The sequence below is a fragment of the Mastomys coucha genome, unplaced genomic scaffold (assembly GCF_008632895.1).
Source record: "Mastomys coucha isolate ucsf_1 unplaced genomic scaffold, UCSF_Mcou_1 pScaffold8, whole genome shotgun sequence".
NCBI lineage: Eukaryota > Metazoa > Chordata > Mammalia > Rodentia > Muridae > Mastomys > Mastomys coucha.
Window position 1 is genome coordinate 45,617,509 of NW_022196914.1, and position 11,401 is coordinate 45,628,909.

General features: G+C 39.8%; 1 pseudogene; it reads left to right on the plus strand.

Annotated features, from left to right (window-relative positions):
* Positions 1–362: 362 nt before the first annotated feature.
* Positions 363–1,160, plus strand: LOC116083284 (annotated as a pseudogene).
* Positions 1,161–11,401: the final 10,241 nt, after the last annotated feature.

The window sequence follows — 11,401 nt, forward strand, 5'->3', positions numbered from 1 at the left end:
AAAGAGACAGTCCATGGTTTTAAGACATTTATCGTCATGGCGGAAAGTGGATGTGTAAAACCATACACCACTTCTCAGGGTGAGCCTGAGATTAAATACCGTTTACAGGGAAGAATGTCTGAGAAAGAAAGCTTATTCACTAAGCCCTCCAGGGAAAGCTAGTTACTGGAGAAGAGGTCGGAGTCGTAGGGTGAGCTGGTGGGACTCCGGGCGGCAGAGGTCAGTTCCGGGCAGGGGAGAGCCAGGAGGTATTCTTGGGCACGACTCCGGATCTGAGGTGCCCAAGAGGGCAAGGTTCGAGGAGGCTCTGAATGGATCTGTCGGCCCAGAACCCACAGTCGTGCAGCCCCCAGGCTTCTTTCATGGCGGTCAGAGCATTGTCCAAGAACAACTGGGAGGCCGGTTGTTTCGCCAAACTCACAAACACCTACTGTCTGGTGGCCATCGGAGGATCAGAAGATCTACAGTGTATTCGAGGGTGAGCTCTCTGATACCATTCCTGCGGTGCATGCACCCATCACCTGCTGCCAAATCATCAGGCGCATGTGTGTGGGGAACAGACATGGGCTCCTGGTACCTACCGAACAACACCACCGACCAGGATCTGCAGCATATCCGCAACAACCTTCCGTATTCCTTGCAGATATGGCGGGTAGAGGAGCGGCTCTAGGCCCTTGGCAATGTTACCACCTGCAATGACTATGTGGCCTTGGTCCACCCAGACTTGGACAGGGAGACAGAATAAATCCTGGCTGATGTGCTCAAGGTCAAAGTCTTCAGGCAGATAGTTGGTGACCAGGTGTTAGTAGGGAGCTACTGTGTCTTCAGTAATCTGGGAGGTCTGGTGCACCCTAAAACTTCAATTGAGGACCAGGATGAGTTGTCCTCCCTTCTTCAGGTCCCCCTTGTGGCTTGCACTGCGAGCGGAGGGAGTGAGGTGATTGATTGCTGCTGGGATGGTAGTGAATGAATGGTGTGCTTTCTGTGGTCAGGACACAACCAGCGCAGAACTGTCAGTGGTAGAGAGCATCTTCAAGCTAAATGAAGCCAAGCCTAGTACCATTGCCACCAGCATGCGGGATTCCCTCATTGACAGCCTCACATGTTGCTTTGTGGGCTCCTGCCTCTGGACTTTGATTCATTTTCCATGCCTGAGCTAGTCTGTCCCAGATGCTGGCAGTGGGGCATGGCAGAGCTCACCAGAGCTGAATTGTTGACTGCCCAACCCTTCACCTGTGCCATTTCTCCACTATTGTTACTAAAAAGCCTGCTGTGTCATGCTGGCTTTCAGTTCTTGTGGCTCTTGGATGAAAGTTCTACCATCTTGTGCCCCACCCCATTAAAGGACTGCCTCTCCTTCCCCCCCAAAATTGCTTCTTATCCATTTTAAGGATATTGAGACTAGGGGACAGATTCTGTTGACATTAGAAAAGATAACTAACCACATTTTGCAGATCAGAATGGCCTGCCTCAATAAAATGGAGATCTCTGTCTTGAGCCTATGTGACCTGTGGTCAGGTCCTCTACATGTGGAGTGGCTTGGGTTGTTACTCTTACATGACTGATGTCCACAAATCTATTGGGGACTAAGTAACAGGGACCTGGTGCCCCGGAGCAGGTAAAGCTCCTACAGTCCCTTCAGTGTCTCCTGGGCTTCTAGCCTTGGCTCAGCCAAGGACCACACTCCCTTTCAAGGTTCCACACATAAACACAAGAACATTCGTCCTCTCCTTGCCATCAGGAGGAAACAGAAGTAATCAGACAGAAGATGCTCACAGCTCTCTGAGCCTGTGTCCAACCCAGATTGAGACACCTAGGTTTCCCTATTGGGGCCTGGAACGTCTTCCAGCTCCATGTGACTGTGACTTTTCAGGGCATCCACCTAGTCACTTTGACCATGAAATACAAATTATTTTAGGTCTCTTTTCAGAGCAGAATTACTGCTGAATCTGAAGCAGCAGGATGGGAGGGTGAAGTCCTGAGCCCTCAGCTGGACAAGGTTTTAAAGGAAATGATGAGCAAGTGACAGAGTGTCCAGCCTGATAAACATCTAATTAAATGAATATTGAAGGCGATAGGTGGGCTCTGAAGCAAAACCATGAACAACCACAAATGGTCTGAAAGTACATCTGGAACTATCAGACTGGTCCTGATTGACTGTTGCTAGGAAGTAATTAGGCAGTAACTCTGGGGTATGGGCCAGAGACAAGTTATGTGTCTCTTCCTGGAACTTGGGTGCAGCTTGCATTCAGCTGCATGGTTAAGGCCTCAGGCCCTTTTTCTTCTAAAATGGAGGTCAGTCCCAAGATGGAGTAGATTTGGCCTCTCAGAGTGACAACATTCAGGGAATCTTCCATGTACTTGAATACAGATTGGTAGAAGTTATCCACTGAATGACAGAAAAATACTTTCAGAAGCTAGAGACCCAGACACTAGTGAGTCAGTCCTATGATGTTTTGTGCTATGTTAAACATACCTTGAAGCAGTCAGAACAAAATATATGCAAAATGAATTTTTGAGTATATAATGAGTTAAAATTCTAAAATTTGAAGAAAAAAAAAGTGCAGACATAGAGTTTCAAAATTCTCTATGAAATGCTACCTATAGCGCTACCTATAGCTCCAGTGTTAGGCCAGAGTTTCACTTTAGGTTCAAAGGCACCCTTAACTCCATAATGAGATCCTTTCTAAAAGCACAAGGACAAAACAAAATATGCATATGACAAGACACAGTTAAGAGAATTTCTATAAACTAAAAAGGAAGAGTCTTGAAAGTAATGATGCAAAATAAATGAATAAATAAATTTAACCAGTTTCTCATGCTGATCTATGAAATCCAGAAAGCAACAGAGCAACACATAAAGTGTTAAAAAAATAAATATAAATGATAAACTGTAGATTTAGAGAAGCTTTCATTTAGGAAAAAAGTGAAATAATATCTTGGAAGGAGGAAAGCTAAAAAAATAAAAAATAAACCTGCAAAATGTCATAATTGAAAACAGGTGTTAACAAAAATATATAAAATAATTCTTTTATTTAAAATCTAAGACATGAACAGGAAATTTTAAGTAAATATTCTAAAGTACACAAATATAAAAATACAAAGAATCAAAATTCATGAGAAACAGCCAAACAGTGGTCAGAAGGATGTCTGCAAATAGTAAGTGCTCACAACAGAGATGAATGTTCTCAGTCTGCTCTAAGTTTCCAACTGAAGATATTAGAGGAGAGGAAAATAAACTGAGAAACATACAGTAGACAGAATCTATAAAAGTAAATTATATCAGTCCAAACAGACATCAAAGACTTGAAAGGACAAAGATCAGTAATAAGAGAAATAATTAAATAACTTACAGAAAAATCCTACAAAACCAATATATTTCTAGCCAAACTAACAAAAGCAGAAAGAGGCAGAAAGACATACACACAAAGACAGAGCGAGTGAGGGAGTAGAATTGAAGAGGGGGATGGAAAGAAAAGAAAGGCCAACCATGAAGGAGAAAGAAAGAGATGAAGGAATGAATCATCAATGCACTATCACTTCAGACTTAGAGATATAAATGAATCATATGTGCTGTTTTATACAAACAAACTTGGAGATTTGAAAGTCTTAAACAAATTCACTAAGAGCCACAAACATTCATACATTAAAAAAATGATTATTTTATTCATAGTCACTAGAGAAATAAACATCATAGAGCCAAATAATTTTGTCTCTAATGTGAATAATAGGAATATATATTTGCTCAAGAAACTTGAAACTGTCCCGCAGTTTCATGAACTGGGTTCTGTCTCCACCGAAGGGAGAAAGGAGACCTAAAACACAGAGTTAGAGAACAAAAGGACAGGAAGCCAAGTTGAGGGTTTCCAATCAAGGCTTGCCTTTACTTTTGGGGTTCAGCATTTATATACAAGAAAGCAAAACTGAATCTCTAGGTTATAATGATATTTGCATAACGTAAGCAATGTGGGAAGAGCCAGGAAGAGTCCAACCAGAGTCAAAGGGAAGCCGGGCTGCTGGGTGTGCCCACCCCCGAGGGTGGCGGCTCAGGGTGTCCCGCAGGTCTGGACTCCAGGGAGTGGAAGGAGGCATGGTGGGGGAGGAGGTCAACAGCAGATGTCCTCAGGCGGTCAGTTTATTTACACTTGACAAGGTCCTCAGCCTGCAGACTTGTCAGCCAGCAGGCTTACTTTTCTCTGGAATCCTGGAAGGTGGAACTCAGAGTAGTGGCCCTTTGTTTTAGGCACAGCAGGCGTGAGGTGAGTCTCCAGTTGCAAACTCCAATGGCTTGGAGATGAGGCAGAAGGGAGGAACCCAACAGAAACTAGAAGAAATTTCTAATTCATTAAAAAAATCCAATACAGTGCCCATCACAGACAAAAGCTATAAGAGGTGATATTTATATATTAATAACTTTTCTAAGCATATATACTATAATTCTCAATTAATATCTGTAACAGAATGGAGTAATGTGTGAAAAATAATATAAGCAAATCCAACCTACTTTAGTTAAAACAATACTAGTTGTATATTTACATTCATACAGTAGAATCCATTATACTAGCAAATTAAGAACAAATATGGATATTAATATACAATTTGTATAGAAAATGAATTTGACAAAAAGTTGATATGTATTCTTGAAAATATAGAACAAATTACAAATAGAGGATAGCTTCCTCAACCTGTCAAAAGGTATTTACAAATAAAGTCATAGTTAATACCAAATTTAGGTGTTAAACACCAAAAAAATTTCCCTTAATACTAAAATAAGACAAAGATATTTGCTATTTTTACTCCTAATTGAAATTACATTATAGGTACCATCCAATACAACCAGAAAAATGTTACAAAGCGCAGTGATGAAAAGGAAATGAAATTGTTCATTCTCACTCATTATATGGTTGTCTACTAGTTTAAATGATCTACAAATAAATAAACAGCTTTTGGTATTAAGTTTTGCAAGATCAGAACATTCAAAGTCAGCATGGAAGAATCATTTACATTTCTGTAACTCTAAGTACTTGCCAGGAGGAAAACTAAAATAAGCAGCAATTTTATTATACTAGCTTCAGAGCTACAGAGGTGACAGGCGAAATACTGCTCACTCAAGGGTTTCACCACATTCTAAAGCCCAGAGACCACAAGAATTTTCTGTTACATGGCAAAGTGGAAATAAGATTTCTGTTAACGGATATGGAAATAGACATATTGTCTTAGATCATCTCAGTGAGCCAAAGTACTGATAGCACCATGAAAATAAGAGGATAGAAGATGCACACAGAGACAGAGGACTGCAAGAAATACCCAGAAAGTGTTTGTTGCTCTTACAGTTCACAAAGGACAGACCAAGAAAAGAGGAGAACAACTATGAACTAAAGAGCACACAAACTGATGGATTCCTCCATAGAGTCACTAGAACAATTTATATGCTTGCTGGCATCTTGATTTTTATCTGAGTTCTCTGCTAGATTCCCAACATACTGTACTTTAAGAAAATTGATTTGACCTTTTCAAAATCATCACAGCCAATGAACCAGATTCTTACCCTCACTTAAAGTCTGTGCCATCCTCAAAGCAGAACCATTGTTCACTGAAACAGTTGGTGAATGACTTCATGGATAGACCAGCTTAATACACACACCATTTCTTAAACAAATGTAACCTGTTCCCTGTGGGCTGAGAATGAAGACAATCTCTCAAGTCAAAAAGCTTTGACCATAGCAGGAAATCTGTATCCAAAAATTGTGTCTATAATTCATTCCTTGGCACAGCAGAACTGTCAACTCTTAGTTTAGCTACTATGGAGGTAAATAGTGATGTAAGGGTCATTGAAGTACAGCCTTACTACAATAAACTCCAATGTCTAAAAATTGTTCTTGTTTTGGGTTAGTACCACAGTAAGAGCCAAGATTTTAAGCTCCACTAAAAACAAAACAAAACAAACAAACAAAAGACTTTATTTATGTTCATTAAAAAAAAAACTAGTAGTGGTGTATTATTTTAAAATATACAGTCAATATGTTTGGAATTACTTAAAATTTATATTGAGAAAAATGTATGCATTTTCAGTATTGCTGTAGACAAGCATTTACATAAGACTGTTCAATTGATTGTTGTTTTATACAAAACAACTTTTATAATACTCATTTTTATTGTTAAAATATTTTGTAAATTTTAAAGAATATGACAAAAAAAAAAAAACCTGAAAGGTATGACAGGTACTGAAGGGAGGGTCTCTGGGAGGAGTTTGGGTACAAAGCCCAATTTTAAGATTTTCTATAGAAAATCTATACTATTTTCTATAGTATATGTGTGTGTGTGTATGTGTGTGTGTGTGTGTGTGTGTGTGTATGTGTGTGTGTGTGTGTGTGTATGTGTGTGTGTGTGTTCCTCATATATTCTTATACAGATACTACACAGAGATCAACAGAATAGTAACTCTGAAAACAGACTGTATAATATGAACACATAGATGAGTATGCAAAGATAATTCAATGGATAAAGCTAATCAGTCCAACAACTACTATGGAGCAATGAAACACCATTATCTTCTAAACAAAATGGCACACTGACCCTCCCAAGTTATCCACATTGATTTCAAAATACATCAACAATCCTAATATAAAATATAAGCAAAACTTCAGAAAAGCATTTAAAATTAAAGCCTTAGTAATATGACACTAGAATCTGATCTAATCCAAAAGTTCAATCCATTAATGAAAAAAGAGATGAAAGGACTCATTAAAACAACAACAAAAAGTTCTGTTAAAAGAATTGTCAATAAAAAGAGAAGTTACATGCCATGAGCAAACATCCCAAAATACAAGAAAGAATGTATTTCTGAAGAACTCTAAAATGCAACACAACTGAAGGAGCAAAAAGTAAAATTTTAAAAAGCTCAAGATGAGAAAAATATTTCAAGTAATAATTAACCAAAATTATCTCTAGATGATATGTAACAAAATGGTAGATATTATTAAGTAAGTGCAAGGTAAATTCACACTTATACATCATTATATTCTATGACATGTCTAAATTGTAAAAATATGATGACATAGAGTGCTGATGTATTGTTAGAACCAGTTGAGCCAGGTGAACACAAACATGACTCAGATGCACTGAAGAAGAACTAACAGCTCCTGTGACGTCAAACATGAACCAATAGCACGTCCCAACTTTCCCATTTCTAAAGTAACCTGGCGAACTAAGAACTCGTGATTTGAAAACAGAACAGCAACACACACATGAATGTCTGCAATAAGTGTACATATAATTGCCTAACTCTGGAAATGGCTCAAACGTCTGCCAACAACTATTAATCAATAAAAATAAATGAACTCTGGACAACCACAGCAATACTGATGAATGTCAACTACATGTTGAGGTGAAAAAACTTCACCAGCATGGTATTACATGATTTCATTTTTCATAATCTGCCTGAAAAACTGAAACTATGGTGCAAAGAAAGGAGTGTTTTCCAAAGGTTAATCACTGTGGAAGGTTTGAATCTAAAGACGAAGCACATGGGGAGACTTTTACAGTGAGGAGATTGTAGTTTATTCTGATTATGTCAGGACTTACATGAATCTGTTTAAGCTCAGAAATGTTTGTGTGTAGACAAAGTCAATTTGGTCATATGTCAGTCTTAAGTAATAAAAAGCTAATCCATTATCTTAAGTAGTCTAAGGATACGTAGAAATTGTTTTCAAGCCCAAACAAAACTACAAAACTATGAAATTAACTCTAAAGTAAAAATTATGTTTGAACTAAAAGCACAAGTATCCATAGATAAATAGTTATTTTTCTCCTATTTTATAGATCGCATATACTTTATTGTTTCCATTTAACCCCTGTCCATGACTTGTTATGTTTTACTTGGAATTTTATTAGCTACAGGATTTGACAGCATAAAGCTTCTTACTTCATAGGTAAGGGCTGATTTGTGGCTTAGAGCACTAATATGCTTAATTATGTCCTAAGTGTGTTTCTTTGCCATGATAGAATCCTGGCCAAAGTCAATTTCATAGGAAGGATTTATTTAGTTCACATATATGTCCCATTCATATTAGATCACAGAGGGAAGTCAGGGCAGAACTCAAACAGGAGCCATGGAGGAACACTGCTTACTGCCTTGCTCCCCATGACTGGCTGGACTTTCTGATTTACCAGTGACCAACTACCCTCCATTGGCACTGTCCATATTACCTGTGCCCTCTGACATTATGGACTGATATCAAAAGAATGTTCCATAAATATGAACACAGGATAATCTAATGGAAGCAATTTAACTGATATTTCCTCTTCCCAAAGTATGAATGCATTTGTGTCAAGTTGACAAGAATAACTAGTACAAACTAAATAACTTTTAGATTAAAATTTTATGATTCAATTTCCAGTTTCTTTCTGTGCCCTGTACCACAGCGCTCCATACCCAAATATCACTAGGAGAGAACAGGTCTCTGAGGAGTGTAGGCACACCTGTGTGCACAGGTAACTGTGAGCACAGGTAAGACCACCACTTCTTCTCCAAGGGACTCACCTGGAGCCCTCAGGACACAGGAACAGAATAATAGTCAGGGACAGGCTCTTTCAGTTTCCTTCTATACCTGGAGTTGTCCCTGTGACACAGCTCTCCATAACCAAATACCATCAGGAGAGAACTGGGCTCACAGAAGTGCTGACAAATCTGTGAGCACAGGTAAGACCACCACTTCTGCTCAAATTCCTGGCCCAAGAGGCACCAAAGAGCCCAGAATCATCAGGACACCAAGGAACACCCAGGAACAGGATCCTGTTTTTGTCTGCACTCCAGAGCTGGCATGTGCCACAGTTCTCCAAACCCAAATTCCTCAGGGAGAGAACTGGTCTCCCAGGACTACTAACATGCAAGCTTTTAGGAAGGACAAACCACAATCAAGACCAGCTAACACCAGAGATATCCAGATGGTGAGAGGCAAGGGCAAAGGCAAAAATATAAGCAACAGAAACCAAGGCTACTTGGCATCATCAGAACTCAGTTCTCCTACCACAGTGAGCCCTGGACACTCCATCACACCAGGAAAGCAAGACTCTGACTTAGAGTCACATCTCACAATGATAATAGAGGACTTTAAGAAAGACATAAATAACTCCGTTAGAGGAATACAGGAGTCTGGGCTGGTTTTCAGAGTAGACCTTGGGCACAAGCTCTGCAGCCAGTCCCACAACACCCAGAGGAAGCTCCACGCCCAAGTGCTCTGACACAACCAGGAACAGAGGTGAGGAGGAACCAACACCTGTCCGAACACTGGGACTGGGACCAGCGGGACCAGGCACACAGGAACTCCACCAGCCCAGTGACTCAGGTTCCTTCTGGTTTGTCTGGGCTGGGGTCCAGAGTAGACCTTGGGCACAAGCTCTGCAGCCAGTCCCACAACACACAGAGGAAGTCCTACTCCCAGGTGATCTAACAAGCTCAGGATCACAGGATCCCAGAATCATAGGATCACAGAGACAGCTTGACTCTGAGGAGTTCTGACACAACCAGGATTACAGGAAGGACAGGCTCCAGTCATATTTAGCAAGGGCAGGTAGCACTAAAGATAACCAGATGGCGGGGGCAAGCATAAGAAAATAAATAACACAAACCAAGGTCACCTGGCATCAATAGAACCCAATTCTCCCACCATAGCAAGTCCTGGACACACCATTACACCGGAAAAGCAAGATTCAGATATAAAATCACTTCTCATGATGATGATACAGAACTTTAAGAAAGATATAAATAAGACCCTCAAAGAAATACAAGAAAACACAGGTAAACAGCTAGAAGCCCTTCAAGAGGAAACACAAAAATCCCTTAAAGAGCTACAGGAAAACACAATCAAACAGGTGAAGGAAATGAGCAAAACCATCCAGAATCTAAAAATTGAAATAGAAACAATAAAGAAACCAGAAAGAGAGACAACCCTGGCCATACAAAACCTAGGTAAGAAATCAGGAGTCATAGATGCAAATTTCACCAACAGAATACAAGAGATAGAAGAGAGAATCTCAGGGGCAGAAGACACCATAGAAAACATTGACACAACAGTCAAAGAAAATGCAAAAAGCACAAAGCTCCTAATCCAGAACATCCAGGAAATCCAGGATGCAATGAGAAGACCAAACCTAAGAATAATAGGTATAGAAGAGAGTGAAGATTCCCAGTGTAATGGGCTAGAAGAAAACTTCCCTAACCTAAAGAAAGAGATGCCCATGAACATACAAGAAGCCTACAGAACTCCAAATAGACTGGACCAGAAAAGAAATTCCTGCTGACACATAATAATCAAAACACCAAATGCACTAAAGAAAGAAAGAATTTTAGAAGCTGTAAGGGGAAAAGGTCAAGTAACAAATAAAGGCAGGCCTATCAGAATTACACCAGAATTACATCAGAATTCTCACCAGAGACTATGAAAGCTAGAGGATCCTGGGCAGATGTCATACAGACCCTACAAGAACACAAATGCCAGCCCAGGATAGTATACCCAGCAAAACTCTCAATTACCATAGATGGAGAAAACAAGATATTCCATGACAAAACAGAATTTACACAATATCTTTCCACAAATCCAGCCCTTCAAAGGATAATAGATGAAAAACATCAACATAAGGAGCAAAACTACACCCTAGAAGAAGCAGGAAGGAAGCTTTCAACAAATCCACACAAGCCTAATTTCACCTATTACAACAAAAACAACAGGAAGTGACAATTACTTTTGTTAATATCTTAATATGAAAATTAATATTACCAACATATCCTAATCGATTAAAATCCAAAAATATGAGGAATTAGAAATTTGTTGATTGTCATCCAATGGTCTCTCTAATTTGGTAATTGGAGAAGTAAGTCCAACATTGTACAATCCATATATACTTTCATCTTGTTTGTTTGTGACAGTGTCTTGCTATGTACAACATAGGGTCTTGAAATCTTGCTTTGTGGAGAGCTGTTCCAAGAGCGAGTGGTCTCATAAGCAAGCCCTCATTTGGCTAAGCATGCTGCCATTGGTTGCTTTCGCATCTGGTGACCTACCCACTTTTGCCACGTAGCCCATTGGGATTGGCTAAGCTTGGGAGTACTCAAGGGCTGAGGGTGGGCCGGAAGGCGGAGCTTAAGTAATGGTTTGAGAGAGGCAGGAGAAGAAGGCAGAAGCAAGAAGTAGGAAAAGCAGGCAGGAGGAGCAGGAGGGAGAAGCAGGAGGGAGAAACATTGTTAAAAGATTCCTGAAATAAACTGCAAAAGGAAGAGCTCAGGTTGCATCTTTCTTGCCAGCCGAGGAGGACGCAATATTGCTTCTCGTATTTCAGCCTCTCTATTAGTAGTATTGTTTATTTCATGTCTTTATACTATACTATGGTTTTCAGAACAGCT